This window comes from Microcaecilia unicolor, chromosome 1 (genome assembly GCF_901765095.1).
Source record: "Microcaecilia unicolor chromosome 1, aMicUni1.1, whole genome shotgun sequence".
Classification (NCBI taxonomy): Eukaryota; Metazoa; Chordata; class Amphibia; order Gymnophiona; family Siphonopidae; genus Microcaecilia; species Microcaecilia unicolor.
Genome location: NC_044031.1, coordinates 269492814 through 269516328, shown reverse-complemented (window position 1 = coordinate 269516328; position 23515 = coordinate 269492814). Strand labels below are relative to the sequence as shown.

At 42.7% G+C, this 23515-nt stretch overlaps 1 protein-coding gene across 1 annotated transcript in view; it reads left to right on the top strand.

Annotated features, from left to right (window-relative positions):
* Positions 1-23515, top strand: part of CPNE4 (copine 4) — a 932436-nt gene that overhangs the window by 514055 nt on the left and 394866 nt on the right. The window lies entirely within an intron of this gene.

Here is a 23515-nt window from a genome sequence, read left to right as displayed (position 1 = left end):
TATAATTCCATGTGCAGCTTTTGGGAATGCCTCCAACATGCTCCTGGCAATGCCCCATTTTCAGTTACACATTTTAAAAGCTGGGGGTGGACCTTTATAGAATAGTGCACAGCAAGATGTGCACACAACTTCCAATCAAAGCCAATTAACTACAATAATTGGTTGTTAGTACCCAATTAAAGCTAGTTAAGAGCTCGTTAACCAATTAAGTTGCAAGCACAACTTGAATCCACACCCAAATTGCGGCACCCAACTTTAGGCGCTATATAGAGAATCCAGGGAAATGTGACTGGCACATAAATATTCAATAGTCAGAGCCCCAGTCATTAATCTTGCCTCAAGCTACCCTAACTCTTTTCAGTCACACTGGGTAATAGTTTATCCCTTGACTCTCCAAGTGTCCTTGGGTCCATAAGGGTCAGGAGCTTCTCCCCTGTCAGTACTGTTCTCCAGAATGGTAGCAGATGGTAGAAGGTGGGTTTATTTTTTTGTTTTGCCCTGCACATATGGGCAAAGGGGAGCCTCAGGTCAGCTGGTGCTACTTTGAAAATCAGTGCTGGTGGAGAGTTGAAAATGGATGTGAGAAATTTTGTAGACCGGGATAATAGGTTTAGCTAGGGCTATTGAATATTTATATGCTGGACAGGTTGGGGAGAAGGTTGGTGGGAGAAGGATGGAGGGATTTGGTACTATGCACCACCAAGGCTTCATTGGATGTGAGCGATAGGGGTGGAGGAGGGTCAGTAGAATCTTTTGGTCCGTTCACCTTGGTGACTCTGGGTGTAGTGCCAGGCACCTTAGCCTGACAGTGCTCCCAGGGGAAGGTTGACTAATGTTGAGGTGTTCCTGTCTTCACTGAAGTAGCATGGCAGCACAGTTTCACAGGCTGTGCTAGCTAGTTGGCATAGTAATGAGCTGCTTTGTATGCATTTGCATGATACACAACATTTTTTTAAAAAAGAATGTTCCAGATTTCATTTTGCACTACACTGTGAAACCCTCAAAAGTATGTAGTAATTGGGAAATATCACTTGTCATTGGTCAATAAAAGGAGTTATTATGGTTTCACAGCTTAGAAAAAGCAAAGTTACTTACCTGTAGCTGGTATTCTCCGAGGACAGCAGGTCATTCATTCTCACATGTGGGTGATGTCATCCACGTCGCCCAGTGCAGAGTTTGAATAAAGATAATACAGCTTTAAAAGCACGTGCTGCATTCCCACTGCTCATGCACTAGTGCCTTCCTGCCCGCCACAAGAATTTGGGCCTAGCAGAACAATAACATAGCATGGAAACTACAAGGAGAGGTGCAAAGGTATGTGAGAATGAATGGCCTGCTGTCCTCAGAGAATACCTGCTACAGGTAAGTAATTTCACTTTCTCTGATGACAAGCAGGCCATATTCTCACATGTGGGAATCCCTAGCTATCAAACTCACCGAAAACAACCACCATGGGAAATAGGACTTCACAATGGTGAAGGCAGAATAGTAATTAACCTGAAACTATATACAACTGTGTGAAAGTGCAGCCTGGAACAGAACAAAATGGATCTAGGAGGATGGAGTTGGATTCTAGACCTCAAACAAATTCTGCAGAACTCTCTGTTTAAACCGACTATCATGTCGGGTATCCTGCTCAAGGCAGTCGTGAAATGTGAATGTGTGGACTAAAGACCATATTACAGCCTTGATAATTTCTTCTATAGAGGATGACCACAAGTGGGCTACTAGCTCCACCATGGCTCTGACATTATGAGCCTTGATATGACCTTCAAGAGTCAGCCCAGCCTGGGCATAAGTGAATGAAATGTAATCTGCCAGACAATTGGAGATTGTGCGCTTCCTGATGGTGACCCTCATCCTGTTGGGAACAAAAGAAACAAATAGCTGGGTGTATTGTCTATAGGGCCTAGTCCACTCAAAGTAAAAGGCCAATGTTCGCTTGCAATCCAAGGTGTGCCGTGCAGTTTTGCCCTGTGGTTTGGGAAAGAATGGTTCAGATGGAACTCCAACACAACCTTAGGCAGGAACTTAGGGTGCATGCGGAGAACTGATCTGTTATGATAAAATTTTGTATAAGATGGATCCCCGCCCCTAGGGCCTGAAGCTCACTGACCCTGCGAGATGAAGTAACAGCCACCAAAAACAGGACCTTCCAGGTCATGTACTTCAGGTGACAGGAATCCATGGGTGCAAAAGGAGCTTTGCTCAGCTGGGTGAGGACAACATTGAGGTTCCATGACACAGGTGGAGGTTTGACAGAGGCTTTGTCAAAAGCAAACTTCTCATGAAGAGAAAAACTAGAGGCTGTCCAGAGATAGGACTACCTTCTACACGGTGAAAGTAAGCACTAATCACACTAAGATGAACCCTTACAGAGTTGATCTTTATCCCAGACTCAGAAAGCTGTAGAAGATATTCAAGCAGGGTCTGTGTAGGGCAAGAAAGGGGATCTAGGGCCTTCACTCACACCAGATGGCAAACCTCCTCCATTTGAAAGAGTAACATCCCTTAGCAGAATCTTTCATAGAAGCCAGCAAGACCCGGGAGACACCCTCAGGAAGATGCAAGGGAGCAAATTCTAAGCTCTCAATATCCAGCCTGTGAGGGTCAGAGACTGGAGGTTTGGATGCAGAAGAGATCCCTCATTTTGTGTGATGAGGGTCAGAAAACACTCTGTTTGTTTGGAGGAGAACTCCCGAAGAAGAGGGAACCAGATCTGCCTGGGCCAGTATGGAGTGATTAGGATCATGGTCCCTCAGTCTTGCTTGAGTTTCAGGAAAGTCTTCCCACAAGAGGGATGGGAGGATATTCATACAGACATGTCCCTCAAAGTAGGAAGGCAACTGAACAGAACTGAGGGATTTTGTGATTGAGTTGAGTGGCAAAGAGATTCTCTGAGGGATGCTCCACACTTGGAAGATCTCACGGGCAATACCCTTGTTGAGTGACCACTCGTGTGGTTGCATGAACTAGCTTAGGCTGTCGGCCAGGCTGCTGGATTTGCCCACCAGGTAAGGGGCCTTGAGAAGCATCCCATGCTGGAGTGCCGACTGCCACATTGGACGGCCTCCTGACACAGTGGGCGTGATCCAGTACCTCCCCCCCCCCCCCTTTGTTGGTATAGTACATTGCAACCTGATTGTTTGAATGAGTATAATTTGGTTGAACAGCTGATCTGTGAAATCCTTTAGAGCATTCCAGATTGCCTGTCACTCCAAGAGGTTGATCTGAAGATCTGATTTTTGAGCAGACCAAGCATCTGGGGTGTGAAGCCTATCCTTATGAGCTCCCTTCCCCAGGTGGGATGCATCCGTTGTCAGCAACCTCTGGGGCAGAGGAACTTGGAATGGAAGTCCCACAGTCAAATTGGATCGAATTGTCTACCAAAGTAGAGAGTGAACCAACTCTGGTGATACTTGGATAACATCTGCTAGATTCCCCAAGGCTTGATACCACTGGGAAGCTAAGGTCCACTGGGCCATTCTCACATGAAGACATACCATGGTGTGACATAGACAGTGGAGGCCATGTGGCCTAACAACCTTAATATCTTCCAATATCTTCCAAGCTGTGACCTACTGGCTGGCTCAGACCTGAATGGCATGAGTGACAAGAGTGTCTGCCCTCCGCACAGGGAGAAAAGCCTGCACTCTATGTGTATCTAGTAGGGCTCCTATGAACTCCAGTTGTTGGACAGGATGGAGGATAGGACTTGGGGTAGTTTAAAACGAACCCTAGCAGCTCTAACATCCTAATAGTTTTGTGCATGGATACCTGAGCACCATCATTTGATGTGCTCTTCACCAGCCAATCATGCAGAAAGGGGAACACATGGACTCCCAGTCTGCATAACGACACTGCGATTACTGCAAGACATTTGGTGAAAACTCTGGAAACCAATGTGAGGCCAAAAGGCAACATGTAGTAATGGAAGTGAAGTGTCCCCAGCCAAAATTGAAGATACTTCCTATGACCTGGAAGTATCGGGATGTGAGTGTAAGCATCCTTCAAATCCAGAGAGCATAGCCAATCATTCTCTAGAATCATGGGGAGAAGGGTGCCCAGAGAAACCGTCCTAAATTTCTCTTTAACCAGAAATTTGTTTTGGGACCTTAGGTGTAGGAAGGGATGCATCCCCCCTGTTTTCTTGGGCATGAGGAAGTACCTGGAATAGAACCCTTCTTCCCTGGTGGAATAGGTTTGATTGCATGGACCTTTAGAAAAGCGAACAGTTCCTCTGCAAGTACCTGCTTGTGCTGAGAGCTGAAGTGAGACACTCTCAGTGGACAGTTTGGTAGTCATTGATGCCAATATAGGGTGTAACCAAGGTGGACTATTTGAAGAACCCATCAGTAGGAGATTACAAGGGGCCACCTTTCCTGGAAAAAATTCAGCCTCATGCCAACTGATAGGCTGTACAGGATGGTCACTTTTACTGCAGCTATGCTCTGCTGGAGCCAGTCAAAAGCTTGTCCCTTGCTTTGACTGGGGAGCTGTCTGGGCCTTGGGTGCACTCTGTTGATGAAAATGAGTGAGCTGGGACTGAGCCTGCTGAGGCTGGAAAGATGAAGGAGTGTACCTACATCTCTGAGAGTAGTAGGGACCCCTCTTCGATGCCCCAAAACCTTTTAGATGAGGAGGAAGGTGCAGAAGACGTCCGGAAGGAGAGATTGTCTCCATAAAGGTTATCTGCTCAGCACGTGGAATCCGCCAATCTCTGATGGCCCGCCGGGTCCAAGTCAGAGACACGCAGTCATAAGAGTCTGCTTATTACTATACTCTGGCAGAGATTTTGGATGCCACATCAAAAGTGTCATAGGCACCCTGGCCAAAAACTTTCTACCCGCCTTCTGCTGCTTGACCAACTGGGGAAGAGATTCAGCCTGCTCCTGTGGGAGAGAATCCACCAAATCAGACATACTGTGCAACATGTTCCGCAAGTCGAGGTTTGCGTAGAACTGGTAAGATTGAATATTGGAGATGAGCATAAAGGCCTGATACATCTTCCATCCAAAAGAATCCAGGGTTCTAGCTTCTTTGCCTGGGTGTGCCGAAGCATAGTCTCTAGAACTCCTAGCTCTCTTGAGCGTGGATTCCACCACCAAGGAACTGAGGCTTATCAAACCCTGAGGAACTCTAGCTCCAATACATGGTGTCTATCTTCTTGGGCAGGACAGAGACCAACAGAGAGGACTCCCAGTTCTTCATCTGAACATCTTCATTTAAGAGGGACCAACACATCCTCTGTAGGAGGAGATTCGTAGTCCAGGACCTCAAACATTTCAACCCTGGGTTCATACTTCATCTCCAAATGAATGGGAATAGCAGCCACCATTTCCCTAACAAAACCTGGGAAGGAAAGGCACTCAGGTGGAGACTTCCTCCTTTCCTCTGGGGGGAGGGGTCAGATGGGATACCATAGGACTCCTCCGACGAGAAGTACCATGGATCCTCATCAGACTCCCATGAGCGCTCCTCATTGGTGTTGGTAAAGAACTCCTTATGGGAGGTCCAAGACCAAGCCTGCCTCAATACAGAGGAACCATGTCCCCGATAGGGTCGTCAAGGTGTCAGCTCCATATTCAATTCCGTTGAAGCTTCCTCCACCAACATCAAGGGGGTTCCATCACCAGTGCTGCACTCAAAAATGGTGTCAGAGATCTCACCAAAGGCTGAATGCCTTGCAGGACAGCAACAAGAGGCACAGCTGGTGCAAACATACTAGAAGCAGATGCACACTGTTGTAAAATCCCCACCAACTGCTCATGGAGCATGGCCTGGATGTACTCATCGAGAGAGGCCATCAGGAAAGGCTGGGGTGTTGGTTCAGAAACAGACTACTGAACTGTATGGGTTGAGACGGGTGCCTGGTCCTGGGTATGTGGAGACACATGCATTAGCACCTCTTGTATGGAGGAGGCACCGACCTCCCAGCAAATAAAATGGCTGCCTGGAATGCATCGTTTTTTACTCTATTTTCAATTATTTTGAGCATTGTACAAGGTTTATTTTAAAAATTCATAGTGTTTCCAGGTTGGGGAATTAGTATTGTTCAATTTTATAATCTTTTTTTAATTATAAATTTTCATTGTTGAGACCTCATTAAGTATGCACATTTTCAAGTATATTTATTTTTTGATGATTTTTATGATCATTTGACATTTTTAAGTTAGTCTAGCTGATTTATTAAGCTTTGGAGCATTTTTAACCCTTCTTTTGAGCCTTTTTTAAGGAGAGTTTGAGAGTGAAGTCTGACCTTTAACAGGAAGTTAAATTCAGCCTTTTGGCACAGCTGCATTCTGTATACTACTGAGAAAGGAGTCATTCTCTGTGTGTGAACTCTGCTGCTAGCTGTGAATATTTGATGCTTCCACATTGGTTTTTTGAAATGGCACTCTTTTTTATTGGGTTCATTTTATTGATGCCCTGTTGTTGTTGTTTTAATACCGACCTTAGGCTGAGCTGTTTTCCTTGCTGCTTATGTTTGGGACCAATTCATTGGGTGTACGTGTCCTCTGGGACCCTAATAGGTATGGTCCCCTTTTAATATTTCTGTATTTATTATATATGACAAACTTAGTTTTGATTTTTGTTAGATATTATTTAGATTTTAAATGTTTAGATGTTTTTATGGTTTGATCCATATGACTCTTTGCCTTTGTTACTTATCCTTTGTCTAAGGACTCACAAGTGTTGAGAGTTTTTGCTGTTACGTGTAGTAACAATTTTTTGCTGATACTAATTATTAGTGTGTCTTCTTTGAATATTAACAGTGCTGTTTTAAGTATGTATGTTAAATTTAATTTTAAGAAAGTATTTTATGTTATTTTATGGTTTATTTAGTTTTACTTGAATGTATGTTTTATATGTTTCGCTATACAGTTGTAAACCCCTGATGCAGCATCTAGAGAGGTGAAACATGGCCACATCAGGTTGTGTTTTAAATTGGCAAGAATAAAAGTCTTTTTAACTGTTGAAGACATGTGTTCTGCATTGTGGACTGCATTGTTTTATCTGCAGAATTTGGTTTCCTCTTCTGGATTTCCTTACGCAACTCAGAGCACCATTTAAAGAATAGTGTTCCGTTAGAGGTTTTTCCGCTCCCAAATTTAAGCACCACTTATTGAATCTAGTTCATATTGTATTGCAATCTACTATGGTGGTCGTTTTACAAGCACTATTTGCCCTTTAAACATCTCAATTGTGGCACTTTGAGATGTATTTTCAAAGCACTTAGACTTATAAAGTTCCATAGTAATCTATGGAAGTTTGTAAGTCTAAATGCTTTGAAAATGAGCCTTTTTGTGACCAAAACATACAAGCCAGTATTTTACAAAAGGGCAGAATAAAATGTGTAAGCCACTAAAATGTATAGGGTTGAAGGAGGTGTTTTGGGAAAGTACGGGGGAGTATCAAGGATGGTATTGTGTCAGTGATATCTATCCCCAATTCAGGTAGGCCGGCGAGGGGCATGCCGAGCAGCTGCACATAACATGGCAGCTCCTGCCCGGCAGCTCCTGCATCAGAGCGACCCTTCCTTTCCGGCTTCCCCATCGGCAATTGAGATGACGCGGCAGGAGACCCCCTTGCCGTTGGTTGGGAAGCCGGAAGGGGCAGGGCTACAGGGGAAAGCATAAAAGCTGCCAACGAGGGCTAGGGAGCCTCTTGTTCGCAGCGAGCGGCGTGGGAGTTTCAATCGCATATTAGCCGGCTACCAGCTGATTTCCCTCCCTTTTTTTTTAATTTTCTGTTTCTCACAAAAGCCGGCCATTTCCCTTTCCTTGTTCACGATCGCCACGCCATCATACATCCAATGCCAGATGAATGTCAGGGCTTAGACCACCTTTATATCATAAATAAGTGCTGCTGCAGCATTTCTCTGTGGCCATTTGCTGACTATGAGAGAGCTGAAAGAGAGTCTGTGAGTCCGATTGTTGTTTCTGTCCACCCAGCTTGTCATCTGAAACTCCTGTCTTCACACAGCTCCCTCCCTCACCTTCCAGTGCTATGCCAAATACCTCTTGCCCCTCACTTGTCTCCTTTCCTTCCTCCTCTGGGGTTCAGCGGGTCTCGTCAATGATCCTGTCTAGATCTTAGCATGTTTCATCATTCTGCCCCTTGTACCATCTGAGGTGAGGTTTCCCTTGCAGAACAAGAATTGCTGCTTTTGAGCCAGTGCAAACCTTCCCACGTGACCTTTGCCGGAGATTGTAAAATGGCAAGCATGACATTTACATATGCCTTTAAAAAATATCTAGGTGGAGGACTGTTAAATATGTCCCCGTTTCTGAAATTTCCAGCTCTAAATGTTTAGGGCTGCAAAATCTCTATGCCTGCCATTTTACAAAGCCAGCAGCTTTTCTGACTTAGTATTGAAAAGTGAGCCAGAGTTGTTTATAGAAGATTTGAGTGGTGCACCATTCTTTTTATTTCAATTGTTTTTGTGATTTGATGCCCTTTATCTTGTATTTGCTAATTGTGTATGTACCTTGTTCCATTTCAGTGCAGTGCTAAGTAAATAAAGGTTAAAAACACACAAAAAAAGTCACCTGCTAAAAGTTTTGTTCTGTTTTGAGAGATTTGAACCAGGCACCCAAGGCTATCAAGCATGGAGGGGCATAATCGAACGGAAATGCCTATCTTCATGGGCGTTTATCTCCGAGAACGGGTCCGTGAAGGGGCAGGCCGAACCGTATTTTTGAAAAAATGGACTTTTTTGAGCTGGGCGTTTGGTTTTTTTAGCGATAATGGAAACTAAAAACGCCCAGCTCAAAAACGTCCTAATCCGAGCCATTTGGTCGTGGGAGGGGCCATGATTCGTAGTACACTCGCCCCCCTGATATGCCAGGACACCAACTGGGCACCCTAGGTCAGTGCGGTGGACTTCAGAAAAAGCTCCCACATGCATAGCTCCCTTACCACGGGTGCTGAGCTCCCAACCCCCCTCCCCCTAAACCCACTACCCACAAATGTACAACACTACCATAGCTCTTAGGGGTGAAGGGGGCACCTACATGTGGGTACAGTGGGTTTTGGAGGCCTCCCATTTACCAGCACAAGTGTTACAGGTGGGGGGGGGGATGGGCCTGGGGCCACCTGGCTGAAGTGCACTGCGGTACCCACTAAAAGTGCTCCAGGGACCTGCATACACGCAGACCTCTAGGACTCGTTGCTGCTGTATAACATTGGCACACCAGTTAACACCTGAAGACTAATCTCTCCGAAAACGTCCTTTATTGGAATAACCACGTTTACTCACAGTTAACTGCAGATCAGAGGTTGTGCCCCACTGGCAGCGAGTCTCCCTGGTACTGAGATGAGCAGTAGGTCAGAGCTGGCAGAATGCTGTATAATGCCCTCTTTCAGCCACATTCAAGGGAAGAACTAAGTTCTGTAACGTGGCTAACACAGGAAAGGGAACTAAAACTGGCTTACAAAAATGGCCACTACCGCATGGACTACAACAGGAAACACAACAGGGCACACTCTGACCCAGTAGGCAGGGGGAAAAGCACCATGGGAGAAGAGCCTACCAACTACCAACATCGTGAGACTGTAACACAAGCTAATGAAATCATGGAGCCCAATACCCTACACCCACCACAATGCAATGCTGATGTGACCCTGTACTGCACCCGAGAGCCACATCTGACCCAGGGAAAGGCTGTGACAGTATCAAACACATTCTGCTGTCATGGAGGTGGGTACAGCATTTGAGGCTGGCATACAGGCTGGAAAAAAAGTTTGTAAAGTGGGGTTTTTTTTGGTGGGAAGGGGTTAGTGACCACTGGGGGAGTCCGGGGAGGTCATCCCCGATTTCCTCCAGTGGGCATCTGGGCAGTTGGAGCACTTTTTTGGGACTTGTTCGTGAAAAAAAAGGGTCCAAAAAAGTGACCCAAAATCGCGGTAAAAACGCCTTTTTTTTCGATTATCAGCTAAAGATGCCCATCTCTTCGCGGCTGATAACCACGCCCCAGTTCCGCCTCCACCATGCCTCCGACACGTCCCCGTCAACTTTATTCATTTCCGCGACGGAGTGCAGTTGGAAACGCCCAAAATCAGCTTTCGATTATACCGATTTGGGCGCCTTTGCGAGATAAACGTCTATCTCTCGATTTAGGTCGCACTATAGGCGTTTTTCTCTTTCGAAAATAAGCAGGATAGTGTGCTAACCATTAAGCTACATCTCCAGTCAACTTTTAGGTGTGATATGTTTTTCCCTACTCCCAGGTGCAAAATGTATTGCACCCCAGAGCAGGGGAAAACATTTTGCCTCCCAGAACAGTGTGGAGGAATAGCTTACTGGTTAGAGCAGCAGGCACGATAGCCAGGTAGTGACTGCTTCAAATCCCACTGCTGCTTCTTGTGATCTTGGGCATGTCACCTAACCCTCCATTGCTGCAGATATAAAATTATATCATGAGCCTGACAGGGGTGGAGCTACTGTTGAAAGGGGTGTGATTAAAATAAACAGCTTGCTTCCCAGATGCTATGTACTTGTCCTATGGGGACAGGGCATGATGATGTGGGCCATTTTCAGCTTCATGGGTACCCTTGGGTACACTTTTTTTTGACATTCTACACTATCAGATTTTGAGACACCACCGTTGATGTGGTATATGTTTTTGAATGCCTGTAGGATGCATTGGACGGGGGGTGGAGACATGTCAATTTTACATTAGGCTTCTGTGTTTAGCACTGCATTTGTAAAATACATCAGAGGCTCTAAACGTTTTGCCTAAAATGTCTATGGGGTCCTTTTACTAAAGGGTTGCTATGCGGCAATTTCTGGCACTAGCGGAAATATTTTAAAAATTTTCCACAGGGGTTTACCCAGCAGTAATTGGGCAACATCACATGTTACCTGGTTACTGCTGGGTTAGCGCGGGAGCCCTTACCACCACCTCAGTGGGTGGCGGTAAGTGTTCCCCCCCCCCCTCCGAAATGGCCATGTGGCAAGTGAAACTTACTGCACAGCCACTTTATTTCTGGCTATTTTCACCTGCTGCAATAAAAGGGACCCTGGTGCACAGCAAAAATGGCCACCGCCACTAACGCAGGACCACTTTTACCGCAGCTAAGTAAAAGGGTCCCTATATGCCAACATCCACAAATTTTCTAAAATGGTGCTGCAATTGTATTTTAGAAAAGGTCCTGCATTCACAGGACCCTTCTAAAAGCCTAGAAGTTATTTTTAAACGTGCACTTAACCCTAGATGCCCTATATAAAGTTTTGCCCCCCCCCCCCCCCCATAAAATATCAAATGTTTGTAAAGATATTTTTCAGTGAAATTTCCTTAGGTAAATCAGTGATTTACACAGAAAAATAACGTATTACAAACTTAACCACTCGGCATACAATTAAATGTAGAGTCTGTGTACACTTAACTTCACTCATCTATTTCATGAGCAATTTTATGACAGGCCATTTCCATTCAGGGTAGGAGAATTTGGCACTGTGCATGTAAGCGCAGAAATGTCTTCACCCCTAAATAGCAGGTGTAAATGTAACACACAGCTTTAAAGGAGTCATTTTCAAAGTGGAAGTGTGTGTTTACTTTTGTTGTGAATTCTCAAATGGTTTATCTGTTCCCGTAGTTATAAAAGTGTCCTCAAAATTCTCAAATCTTTATTACATTAAGGATAAAGTAATAATGTAAAGTTCTTCTGAACAATCTGTGCATTCCATAACCTAGTTTTCATGTTGTACTGATTGCCACAGACCCCATTAATATATAGAATCTGCATATCAAGAGTTCCAGGAAGAGCTGTTCGATGCCAAGATGTGACATCCTAAGGGGTAGACAGCATTCATAATTAGCTCATTTACCATAACCAAATGAAGCTGTTGCACCTACTGAATCAGCAATTGCTTTTCAGCATTCCTGAGGGATAAGGTTGATATGCTATAGAAGAAAAAAAAAAAAACAACCCTTAACATGAAGATAGAGGATTTTTTTTTTAAGTTTATATTATTTTTTTAAACTGTTTTAAAATAAGCTAATACAGTTCACTACCTATAGAACCTGGAAAGTGTCTACCGTAGGGGTACGCATCACCCCAGAAAAGTTCAGTTGGTCTTCATTTTAAACTAAGCTTTTCTGATTGTCATGTATATTTTGCACCCATTATGGCGGTAATTCTATAACATTGGCACTACCGTTTACATGCATAAATGTTTAGAAAAATGTCATTTATACATATTTTATTCATTTATATTCTGCATAAAACTATGCGGATTACAAAGATACATACATAATCATAAAATTCAAAACTACATTAAACGAAACAAAATGCAGCACATTCTCTTATCTCCATTGTACAAAGATTATTTTCTCTCACCAGCTACAGATAACTTCACTGCTTCAGATCATAGATGCAAATAAATAAGCTTTCAACACTTTCTTAAATTAACTTATATTCCTCATTGTTCTGATCTGTTCTGGCATCAAATTCCACAACCTATTGAAAATGGTTTTTGCCTAATTTCTTCAAAATGGATCCTACGCAAAGCTGGAATAGATAATAAACCAGACCCTGCTGATCTCAGAGGCGTGACACACCAGAGACAAGGCATGCTGCTGTGTTCTGAACAACCTGCAATACCCTAATAATAGACACTGCCAAGCCCAAATACAGGACATTGCAGTAGTCCAGACTTGTTACCAAACTTTGAACCAACAGTTTAAAATCCTCCCCAGGTATACAACCCTTTAACCCAGTGGAGTAGCAAGGGCGGGGCAATGGGGGTGGTCCTCCCCGGGTGTCAACGGGTGGGGGGGTGCTCCGTCCACCCCCACCCCCCGGCGCAGCGCCTCTCACTCCCCCCGACAGTCCCCACCTGCCTACTAGCTGAGCTCCGGCCAGCACCTCCAATCTGCAGCGCTGCTGACTTTAAATGAAGAAAACCATCTCGTCGTTGGCCCTTCACTACTGAGTCCCGCCCTCTGATATAACTTCCTATTTCCTCGAGGACGGGACTCAGTGAGTGAAGGGCCAACGACGAGCCGGTTTTCTTCATTTAAAGTCAGCAGCGCTGCAGATTGGAGGTGCCGGCTGGAGCTCAGGTGGTAGGCAGGTGGGGACTGTCGGGGGGAGTGAGAGGCGCTGCGCCGGGGGGGGTTAGGGTGCACACCAGGGGGGGTGCCAACGCCAGGGGGGTGCCGTTCCATGCTGGGGGGGGCGCCGTGTTGCACTGCACCCGCCCCGGGTGTCAGCCAAGCACGGAATGCCACTGCTTCAACCTACTTATATTCATTAAAAAAAAAACAAATAAACCCTGCACTACCTTTAGTTATTGATTGGTACTTATAACCCATATTATCTGAATTTAAATATTCAGTTCAATGTGTCTAACATTCAATAATAATTCAATATAATTGAAAGTTTAAGAAATACAGAAGCAATGGGATGAGTAAACAAGGCAGATAGATAATGAAGAGGATTAGCATTACTAATATAACAGTTACATTAACAGCTTAATATAAGAACTTATTGAAAAGGAAGACTTTAAAGAATTTACAGAAGGTCAAGTAATTATAGACAAGTCTTACTTCCCTTGGAATAGAATTCCACCATTTAGTACCCAGATGAGAAAAATCTCTAGTTAGTGTGGACTTATACTTGATATAGTTGAAAAAGAAAGACAAAGAGGACAAACGGATTGGGGATTTTCTTTTATTATGAGAATTGATTAAAGCAACTTGGCATCACTTTTGTAAAGAGCCTGATTGCCCTATATGGTACAGATGCTACAATACATTCGTTGTTGCAAGGGAATAGATTGTACAATCTTCTAGGAATGGGTGGGTGGGTGGAGAAGCACAGGTGTACATCTGGGTAAGCACAGGCTTATTCATCTGTATGTATTTAATATTTATATTTCTAGAAATCAGCCCTCATCAACAATTGATGGTTTTAAACATAGAGAGGCTGATATTCAAAGGGTTTAGGTTTCTGCATTTGAGAGTTAGGTCTAATATGAGGTTTAAAATTCAAATGAACATCCAGAATAATCCCCAAATTACACACCCCTTGTGTGTACATACATGTGTGACTGCCAGTATTCCACCCAAGCTATATTCTGGAAATACCAGCTTAACCTAAATGGTATGTATATCCAAGGGGGTATACTCAAGGAAGAGCTTTGGCAGAGCATGGTGAGGGCTCACACTGTAGAATGTAGCATAGAATATGGCAAGTTACACAGATATGTATCTGCAGCTCTATGGTTGGCAAAAGTGCTCACACCTAAGCACATGCACACATATATACCAGGTTAGCTTGGTTTCCTATGAAAGAAAGATGGAACGTGCCCTCTGGGGGGCCTAATTGTAAATGCCTTGTTATAAAATTGCCCTTGACATGCATGCAAGAACTTTTTGCACATACAAATTGTTTTGTCTGTGCATTTTAGATTTGTAGGTGCCCATGCAAAACACATACTCACAAATGCACATCCCTAGTTTACAGTCAGTGGGAATGATCAAGAAGACCTGTAGTTTGTATTTACTGAATGTCTGTAAACACCCCATCCTTCATGTCACTGAACCTGGGTTTAATTACTTGTCTTTCTAACCTGTGATTAAAGCAAATTGAAGTTCAGGTACAGTAAAGGTTATTTTAAAACATTTATGCTCTGAGTGACGCTTTTACGAAGCGGTGGTAAGCCCGATGGTAGTTCCCCCCCCCCCCCCCCCCCAGCGTGCACCATGTCCGGTACTGCAAAACTATTTACATTTTTGTAGCACTAGTGTGTATCCAGTGGTAATTGGGTTAGCACAGGAGCCCTTACCGCCACCTCAATGGGTGGCGATAAGTGCTTCCCCTTGAAATTACCGCGCTGCAAGTGGTCCACTTGCCACATGGCCATTTCTTTAAGAAAAGGGAAACCTGTCTTTTACCCGCTGTAGTAAAAGGGGGCCTTGGTGTGCATCAAAAACATGTGCCGACACCAGCGCAGGCCCCCTTTTGTCGCCGCTTCGTAAAAGGACCCCCAAGGTTTTTTTTTGCACCTTTACTTCTATTTTTGAATTATTAAACATTTCTTTTATACTGCTAAAATTGACATTGTCGAACCTGAGTGTTATAAAAAAAACCCCAATATTTCAATTCTTAAAAACAGCTAAATTCAACAATATAAAACACATTAAATCAACAATAATAATCTACTGTGATTCAAGGCCAGTCTATGATCCAAGAGCAACCACATGTGACAGAGGATGGTGGTAAATGGAATTCGCTTGGAGGAAGGAAAATGACTACTACTGCTACTACTCATCATTTCTATAGCGCTACTAGATGTATGCAGCGCTGTACACCTGAGTAGTGGAGTAGTGGAGTGCCTCAGGGGTCGGTACTGGGACCGATTCTGTTTAATATAGTTGTGAGAGACATTGCTGAAGGGTTAGAAGGAAAAGTTTCTCGTCTGTGAATGACAGAAGATGGCCAATAGAGTGGATACCCCAAAGGGAATAGAAACCACGAGGAGATCTCCAAAAATTAGAAGAATGGTCAAAGGTCTTGCAGTTAAAATTTAATGTGAAGAAGTGCAGAGTGATGCACTTGGAGTGTAGAACTCCAAAGGAGATGCACAAGATAGGAGGAGAGAGATTGATAAGCATAGCTCAGGAGAAGGACGTTGGGAAAGATGGTATCTGAGGATCTCAAGGTGACGAAACAATGTGACAAGGGGGTGGCCACGACCAAAAAAATGCTAGACTGCATAGAGAGGGGTATAACCAGCAGAAGAAAGGAGATGTTGATTCCCCTGAACAAGTCATTGGTGAGGCCCCACTTGGAATATTGTGTTCAGTTTTGGAGGCTGCATCTTGCTATGAAGCTTGAAGTGGTTCAGAGAAAAGTAATGAAAATGGTATGGGTTTTGCACCGCAAGATGTATGGGGAAAAACTTGATGACCTGAGAATGTATACCCTAGAGGAAAGGAAAGATAGGCGATATGATGCTGACATTTAAATATTTGAAAGGTATTAATACACAAACAAACATTTTCCAGAGGAGGGAAGGTGGTAGAAGTAGAGAACATGAATTTATACTGCGGGGGGGGGGGGGGGGGGGGGGGGGGGGGGGGGCAACTCGGAATAACGCCAGGAAGTACATTTTCACAGAGAGGGTGATAAATGCCTGGCATGAGCTCTTGCAGGAGGTGATGGAGATGAAAACAGTAACAGAATTCAAAAATGTGTGGAATAAACACAAAGGAATCCTGTATAGAAGGCACGGAACCAAACAAACTTAGAGGTGATTAGATCATGGCTGGGCAGATTTGGCTTCAGTAGTTGGAGAACAAGGCCAGTGCCATGCAGATTTCTATGGTCTGTGTCCCGATTGTGACTGGAGAGATTTGGAAGGGCTGGAATGGGCTTCGATGATAGTTTCAATAGTTGGAGAATAAGGCTAGTGCTGGGCAGACTTCTACTGTCTGTGCCCTGAAAATGGCGAGTACAAATCAAGATCAAGTATACATATGTAGTATCACATCATACCTTATGCTATGAATTTATCTTGTTGGGCATACTGGATGGACCATACTGGTCATTATTTGCCATCATCTATTATGCTACTGTGTTACTATTCATGGTACCACATGCACCCACCCACTTCAGTAAGCAGACCTTCAGAAACCTTCAACTTTTAGAAAACAACCAGGTTTTTATCTTAGAGTGCCAGTCACACACCCCACTGTTTTTTCTATTTGCTTGGCAGTCATGAGGAAAATGACTCTCAGATTGCTCTCTTTATTGGTGGTTATCCATCAGACATTGCAGGAAGGTTCACTATGGAAGCAAACTAGGTACTGTAGATTTCTGTGTGATTCATTATTCATGTAAATCCCATGAGTTTAGAGTAAAACCTTGGAGGGCAAGCACACAGTGAAATGTTTGCAAGGCATCATAATATTGTGCATGAAAAGTCTGTTTAGCGTGCACCTGGAAGAGTACACCATGCAAGGCCTTAACATGCATGCTAAACCCACCCCCAGCCCGCCATCATATCTGGCGCTACAAATAGCCAAAGTAGCCCGAAATAACCACGCGGCAAGTGCTTCACTTGGAATAGAGAACGTACCTGAATTTAATAATTGTAAACTGCTTTGTTTGTAATCACCCAATGCTCCATTTAGTGCATGTGTGCCAAGGCTAAACATTTAAGGGTAGATATTAGGATTTAACCAGACTGGAAAGGCTCCTGCCCAGTTAAATCATGGTGAGTGGGCCATCCCCTGATTATCAGCAGAACTTAATTATACAGTACTTTTGGAAATCCGGTGTGGCCTCTGTGGCATTATCTGGTTAGTATTGGGCAGAGTCAGAGCAGTGTCAGGATTTACTCAGCAGAAATATTCAGTCCACCAATCGCTAAGTGCCTAGATAAGTACATAAGTACATAAGCATAAGTACATAAGCACCGCCATACTGGGAAAAGACCAAGGGTCCATCAAGCCCAGTATCCTGTCTCCGACAGCGGCCAATCCAGGCTTCAAGAGCCCGGCAACCACCCCCCCCCCCCCTCCAAAAATTTTTTTTTAAAAATAATGTTCAATGGACTTTTCCCTCAGGAATCTGTCCAAACCCCCTTTAAATTCCGTAAGGCCAGCTGCTGTCACTACATTCTCCGGCAACTAGTTCCAGAGTCTAACTACACGCTGAGTAAAGAAAAACTTTCTCTTATTTTTTTTAAATCTACCATATTCTAGCTTCATCTTGTGTCCCATGGTTTTGTTGTTGTTTGAAAGTGTAAACAAATGCTTCACATCTGTCCGCTCTAATCCGCTCATTATCTTGTAGACTTCTATCATATCACCCTCCAGCCGCCTTTTCTCCAAGCTGAAGAGCCCTAACCTTCTCAGCCTTTCCTCATAGGGAAGTCGTTCCATTCCCTTTATCATTTTCGTCGCCCTTCTCTGCAAAAAGATAGCAAAAAGACTGGTGTATCTTTATGGAACTTAACACCACTTGAATTGTTATTTGTCATTTCTGAAAGCTTTAAAAAAAATTAGTGCCCTGTTTACAAAGATGAACTAGAGTTTTTAGACGCGTTAAAATTTAGCGCACGCTAATGCTAGAGACACCCATATATTCCTAAAAACGCTAGCTCGCTTACAGCACAGCTTAGTAAACAGAGCCCTTAGCTGTTTAAAAAGAGTGTATGATTTATATTTGTATTGATTGTTTTAGTCATACATTTTTATTGACATTGCTGTGGTGTTATGTTTTCTATTATCTAATTTTGTTTGGAAATCTTTTATTTTATTTTTTTAATGTATGTAATTTTCTTATTATTATTGCTTCTTTTTACTTTAAATTGTAAACTGCTTTAGAATAAGTTTTGTGTAAGTGGTATATTGAGTCAATAAATCAAATCAAATCCAGGCACTTATCACAGGTACCGGTCTGAATATTACCAGTAGCCATATAAGTTCTGGCAGCTGCCTGTGACCCAGCTACTCAGTTCCAGTGCCTATTGAATATCCAGGTCAAATTCATCTGGTGATGGCCAGCTGAATATTGGGGGATTAGTACCTGCTTCATAACAGGTGTAAACTTTTAGCAGGCATTGTATTTCTTTTAGTCATTTTATATGCTTCTGCCATTTTTCACCCCATGAATCATGACATCATGTTACAGTCCTTAAAGGTGATCAGGGTAGATGGAATTGTATTGCAATGGTTTTCACCTTTCTTAGCATTTAGACTAGACTGCGTTGCAATACATCAACAGTGTTCATTATTTATCGATATTCCTGCTGAGGTATCATAGGGCTTAGCCACGTCACCAACTTTATTTAACATTTTTTGGAGACTGTAAACCCCAGATTCTATATATCACACTGAGATTTCTACATGGAAATCAAAGCAAATTCCATAACAATGTGCATAACCTAATTGTTTAACAAGCCAATCAGCGCTGATAATTGCCACTTAACAAGTTATTATTGACACTAATTGGCATTAGTTAGAATTTACGCATAGAACTGTCTAAGCGTATTGTATAATGTGCTGCGCGTAAATTCTGAGTCACATAGTAGAAAAGGAATGTGGCTGTGGAATGTGCGGGTCATGGGCATTTCTAAAATATAAACACATTACTATAGAATAAAACCAGTTTGTGCCTAATTTAGGCATCAGCACTTATGTAAGGTTTTACTTGGCGTAACTGCCTGCGGCTAAATTTAGTTGCACGGACCACTGCTCGGCATAGTCTATAAACCAGATGGAAATTTAGTCTTCTTCTATAAAGTATGGCTAAATTAATGTGTACTTTATAGAATGCACTTAGGCGAATTTCATTTTGGCACTGAATTTTTAGGCGTGATATCTAGAATCTAGCCCTTATTGATATTCCCGCTGGGGTACCACAGGTCTTAGCTTTGTTGTCAACTTTATTTAAAAATTTTCTGAGACCGTAAACCCACAGATTTTATATATCACACCGAGATCTCCTTACAGAAATTGAAGCAAATTCCATAACAATGTGCATAACCTAATTGGTTAGCAAGCCAATCAGCACTGCAGCTCCTCAGTACCTCTCCACTCTCATCTCTCCCTACACTCCTCCCCGGGAACTCCGTTCACTGGGTAAATCTCTCTTATTTGCACCCTTCTCCTCCACCGCTAACTCCAGACTCCGTTCCTTTTATCTTGCTGCACCATATGCCTAGAATAGACTTCCTGAGCCGGTACATCAAGCTCCATCTCTGGTCGTCTTCAAATCTAAGCTAAAAGCCCACCTTTTTGATGCTGCTTTTAACTCCTAACCCTTATTCACTTGTTCAGAACCCTTATTTTATCATCCTCACTTTAATATTCCCTTATCTTTTGTTTGTCCTGTTTGTCTGTCCTAATTAGATTGTTAGCTCTGTCGAGCAGGGACTGTCTCTTTATGTTCAAGTGTACAGCGCTGCATACGTCTAGTAGCGCTTTAGAAATGATAAGTAGTAGTAGTATAATTGCCATTTAACACACAATTATTGACACTAATTGAGATTAATTATAATTTATGCGCAGAACTGTCTATGTGTATTCTATAATGTGCTGTGCGCAATTTCTAAGTCACACAGTTGAAAAGGGGTGTGGCTGTGGGCATGGAATGGGCGGGTCATGAGCATTTCTAAAATCTATGCGCACTGTTATAGAATACACCCAGTCCACTCCTAATTTAGGCATTGGCATTTACACAAGGTTATATGTAGGGTAACTGCCCAAAACTAAATTTAGTCATGTGGACCAGCTCTCGGTGTATTCTATACACTATAAGCTTATTGCATACAGTGTCAAAAATTCAGAGGAACAATGTAAAAAACAAAAATGGCCAAGAGTCACTTAGCTGAAACTCACCGCTCCTCTAATATTCAAACGTCCCTCTGTGTAGCCCAAACTGAGCCTCCAAATCTGACATTTGATTCAGTAAAGTAAAGTAGGTAGGATTTTGATGTATTTTTGAAATATTTTTGAAATTTTTGTGTGTTCATTCATGTTCTATTTAATGGACAGAGGGTTTTTTAATTGAATCAGTACATTTTCTCCATTATTTCTAAGTTTTTAATGCTGATTCTTTTTTCCTCTTCTTTATTTGAGTATTGACCAATGATAATATCTTACTCCCATTTAAGATAGTGGTTTGTTGCAATACCTTGGGTATTTGTCTCTATTGGGAGATTTGAGGTCTAGGTTATTAAAAACTTGATTCGATAAGAACAGGTGAATGTGATACAAAATTCAAACCATTTTTGTTTAAGTTTTACTACTAATCCTGCCATTATCTTCAATAAAATTGGAATAGAGGCCATTGGTCTATGATTAGAGATTTTATCCAAATAAGCCAATTGGAAAAGCCATTTCTTCAAGGATCCTCTTAGGGTGATACACCATGCTGTGAAATTGATGTTCCTGTCATTACAGCAGCAGTTGCTAGAAGAGTGGCCTAGTGTTTAGTGAGTAGAGAAGTAGCCTAACGGTTAGTGCAGTAGGCTGAGAACCTAGGGAACTGGGTTTGATTCCATCTGCAGCAACTTGTGACCCTGGACATGTCACTTAACCCTCCATTGCCCCAGGTATAAATTTTCCCCCCCCTGTTTACTAAGCCATGCTAGTGGCTGAGGTGCACTAATGCCAGCGTGGCTTAATAAACCGGGGGGTTAGATTGTGAGCCCAGTAGGGACATAGAAAGTACCTGCATATAATATATGCAAACCACTTTGGTTGTACCCACAGAAAGATGGTATAGGGTCATTCCATGCCAAGTGGTCTAAACCTTCCCACCATCATGTCTCCAATTTTGTTCAAATTTTATCTGTTGTGCGAGTTTCCCCAAAATTTGAGGTCTCTAACTGCAATAGTTGCAGATCTAGACCCCCTTTTCTGAAAGGTTGTCAGTCCATGAGCGCGCGACATTTACCAAAATGCCATTTTTGGGGTCTAATAAAATCCAAACACATTTATAAAAATGGCTAAAAATTCAAATCCTGTACAGTTTTTGATGCTAATTCCGATGAAATACATTTTAACATTATGGATGGAAAATCCAGTCAAACAAGTTGACTCAAAGTGTGCATCAAAATTGGTCGCGACTCATCGGAACATACTTGGACCAACAACTTCAGACCGCAACAACTTCCATGCAAACAAAGGTACGGACTTGAAATTTTGAACAAGCATTATGCTTGTGCTGGACATAATACTGCCAGATTTGCAACTAACCAGCATCTATAACCGCCCTGCAGGATCTCTTCAAAGTTGTCACTGTCAGTGCAAATGGTAAAATGTACCAAAGTTCAAAGCCAGTTATTCAAAGAGTCTGCCTGAATCAGCTTGTGAACAGTATCATCTGAAAGAGAAAATTGTGCTCTACAACACTGATATGTTTTTGTTTTGCAATGCCACCATTAAGTAGCCATTTACTCAGGTCAAAGTATGTTATATTTAGTACGCTTGATGCGCTAATTTTTCTTCATTTCTAGGAAATTGAGTCTTAATAGTCGCTTAAAAGTATTGATATTATAATTTATTCATTTGTATTTTATTTGTTGATTGTCCAATCGTTTATTGTGCGCTGTTATCAGTTTGGTCGTGCCATCTCAGGTGAATATTCCAGCTTAATAAATTAGTGATGCTGAACAAATAGATAAAGTCACAAATCTTCAGCCTGGGCAGTATGTTGCTTGCATTTATGGTGGATTGGAAACGTTTGTGAAACATCAGTTGAACAAAAAGATGCTTTCATAAGCTTTATGCATCCTCATGGTCCCGCTACTTCATTTTATTGGCCGGTAAGACACAATACTTGCTGGATCCCAGAACAACTTATCATTGCTGTTATTCCAGCTCCATCAGTGACATCATCTGGTCGGCAATATAGTTTTCCTGAAACCGTTCTCTTGCAGATCAATGATGCATTCAGTATGATGAAGTAACTGAAGAAGGCAGGCTTGGGAACTTGCAGTGAAGTAACCCACAATCAGGCTTGGGATCCTGCAGTAAAGATACCCACCCGTGGCTGTTACTGCATGGCTATCGGGCATGGCCACTATGGCGATGGGGATGCTGGTTTCAATGTGATAACCAGTAATGGCTCAGCCATCATGGACCAACGCAATACATCGTGCATACAAAATATAACATACTTTGACCTGAGTAAATGGCTACTTAATGGTGGCATTGCAAAACAAAAACATATCAGTGTTGTAGAGCACAATTTTCTCTTTCAGATGATACTGTTCACAAGCTGATTCAGGCAGGCTCTTTTAATAACTGGCTTTGAACTTTGATACATTTTACCATTTGCGCTGACAGTGACAACTTTGAAGAGATCCTGCAGGGCGGTTATAGATGCTGGTTAGTTGCAAATCTGGCAGTATTATGTCCAGCACAAGCATAAAGCTTGTTCAAAATTTCAAGTCCATATCTTTGTTTGCATGGAAGTTGTTGCGGTCTGAATATTGGTCCAAATATGTTCCGATGAGTCGCAACCAATTTTGATGCACACTTTGAGTCAACTTGTTTGACTGGATTTTGCATCTATAATGTTAAAATGTATTTCATCGGAATTAGCATCAAAAACTGTACAGGATTTGAATTTTTTAGCCATTCTTATAAATGTGTTTGGATTTTATTAGACCCCAAAAATGGCATTTTGGTAAATGTTGCGCGCTCATGGACTGACAACCTTTCAGAAAAGGGGGTCTAGATCTGCAACTACTGCAGTTAGAGACCTCAAATTTTGGGAAACTTCGTTTAACACCTGACTCGTGCAACAGATAAAATTTGAACAAAATTGGAGAACATGATGGTGGGAACTTTTTTTTAATTTTAGACCACTTGGCATGGAATGACCCTATAGCAAATCCATAACCCTTTACCTTTAGTGTAGCAGCATGAGAACCAGGGGAACCGAGTTTGATTCCCATTGCAGCTCTTGTGATTCTGGGCAAGTCACTCAACCCTCCATTGCCCCAGGTATAAAATAAGTACCTGCAACCACAGAAAGGTGGTGT